We start from the raw sequence: 2,788 nt of genomic DNA, 5'->3' as shown, positions 1-2,788 counted from the left end.
TTCAAGAGCACCACTTCTCAAGTTAATTCATTCCTGAAGTCTGAAAATTTTGTGCTTATTTAGCAGTGCCCTCTGGTGTCCAAATGGATCATTTTAGTTTGCCTTCAGGCAAAAAGTAAACCATTAAACAAGTCTACAATCAGCATTCATTCATTCACCAAATATTTATTGAGCACTTTGTATATGCCAGTTTGTGGAAGGTGGTGGGATACACAGATGTATAAAAAAAGACACAGTTTGTTATGACTTATATGTGGAATCTATAAAATGAACTAGTGAATATTTAACAAAACAGAAACAGACTCAGATACAGAGAACAGACTAGTGGTTACCAGTGGGGAGAGGGAAGGAGGGAGGGGCAAAACAGGGGTAGGGGATTAATAAAATAAACATGTAAAATAAATATGCAACAAGAATACATGTACAGCACAAGGAAATATAGCCATCATGCTGTAATAACTTTAAATGGAGTATAATCTATAAAAATATTGAATCACTATGTTGTACACCTGAAACTACAGATAAAATATAATACTGCAGATCAACTATACTTCAATTAAAAAACATTTTTAAAGATACAGTTCTTTGTTCTGTTCTTAAGGAGCCCATAGTCTAACAAGAAAGACAAGTGTAAATGCAATTACAAAGTTACTTGATCACGCAAAAGAAATCACTTTACCTATTTTTCACTAAAATGAGACTGACAGAGCCGGGTCATCTCCATTTCCAAACTGTTCTGGACCATTACTCACACTAGCAGGTATCTGGCTGGCTTTTGACAGAACTTCGGTCCAGTACACAGGGAACATTCTGAAAAAGAGTAGACATCCCAGGATATACAGTGAGATTAAGACCTAGTTTTAAAGATTTCTGTAAGAAAGCTCCTTTCACAGTCAAGACACTTCTGGTCTTGTAGTTACAGAGGGGCCCACTGGTCACCAGATCTGACACACAAATCTAACATTCATTAAGCCTTACATTTCTTTCTGAAAATGAAGACTTTTTCTAGCACTGTAATGAAAGCCCTCAAAAGGAATCAAATGGCAGAGACGCTAAGAACTGATCATAAACTGTTTTAGGATCCTTAGATCTGCAAATTGCTGACTAGGGTTACAGAAACCCATATTGTTCTGAATTGGTGCATCTTCGGGCCTTCTGGGGAAGCAGAGGGAGTCTGAAGGAGTTGGCAAGACCTTCCATCAAGAAGGAAAGTAAAATTCAAAAAATATCAAAGGAAAGGAGTTCAGGAACTACTATAGATCAAGAATGATGCTTTATACAATTTTGTAATTTTCCTACTTTTGGTCATTTTTCCATTCTTGTAATTGTTGTTTTCCCACGTAATTAGCCGTGACTTGCTCCTAACCAACAGAATATGGCAACGGTGACAGGATGTACATGACTACATTACACGGTATTAGGAGGTCCATCCTGCTGACTCTCTCTCCCTCACTGGCTTTGAGGAAACAACCAGTTGTGCGGGCAAGGCTCATGTGGCAAAGAGGGTGGCCTCTTACCAAGAGCCCACTAAACTGAAATCCTCAGTACAAGTGCCCACAGAGAACAGAAAGCTGCTATCAACCACATGAGTGAAAAAGCAGGTTTTTCCCCAGTGAAGCCTCAGATGACACTGCAGCCCTGGCCAACACCTTGACTGCAACCTTACAAAGGACCCAAATTTGAGATATTAAATGTGTGCTATTTTAAGTTGCTAAGTTTGTGGTAATATTAGTATGCAACAACAGATAACTAATACAGATCTCAGGACACTTTTTAATTTTAAAACATTTTTATTACAAAAGTAATACAAATAGAGAAAAACTAAAATATTGAAGAAAGACAAAGTCATCCATTTCCTGCCCTGTCATCCTATTATAACCAGTTAGTAATTTACTTTGTCATCTTTTTATTATATACTTGGTGTGTTATTTATAGCCATAGTCATACACATTCATATACTTTTGTATCTTGCTTTTTGTTACTAAATATTTTCTCATGTTTTTCAGTAATTACTAATTTTTAATGGGTACATAACACACCATTCATTAGCTATATATGTTCATTGACTATCTCCCCAGACCAGTGGTTGGCAAACTATGGCCCTGTATTTGCAAATAAGTTTTATTGGAATACAGCCATATCCATTCATTTAGATACTGTCTATGGTTATTTTTGTCCTACAATCAGCAGAGCTGAGAAGTTGTGAGAAAGCCTATATGACCTGAAAAGCCTAAAGTATTTCCTTTCTAACCCTTTCCAGAAAAATTTTGCTGACCCTTGCCTTAAAATTTTAAGTCATTTATAATTTGGATTATTATATGCCCCAAAATGTCACTTGAAACATCTTTGTGCATATAATTGTTTATACTTTAGGCAACTTAATTGGGAGGTATTAACAAAAGTGGAAAAACTGGGTTTACTTAAGAAAGATGTTTTTAAGGTTAACACTGTCCCCTAATATCTCTCTTGTAATATTCTAGCTATGATACAGTACAGGTGGTGGTAATAAGAACGGAAGAAAAAGACCCAGTACTCTTGTAGGTAGCAATTCTCTGGTCCCTATTAATCTAGACATGTAATTTTACACTGTGGATGAGCATATTTTTAGTTTTGATTTAAAGTCAACCAAAGAGGGAAGTGACAGTAATTGCAACATGAAAAAACCAAAGAATACTTTCTATTGGGGATGAAAAAGCAGACTAAACTAAACTCTCCAGGTGTCAAGGTGTACCTGAAATGCCACTCCAGGCTAGCTGTAGTGACCTAAAGGCACTGAGAGGGTTGAGTA

This window comes from Lipotes vexillifer, unplaced genomic scaffold, assembly GCF_000442215.2.
Source record: "Lipotes vexillifer unplaced genomic scaffold, Lipotes_vexillifer_v1.1 scaffold97, whole genome shotgun sequence".
NCBI lineage: Eukaryota > Metazoa > Chordata > Mammalia > Artiodactyla > Lipotidae > Lipotes > Lipotes vexillifer.
This window is presented reverse-complemented; position numbering follows the sequence as displayed.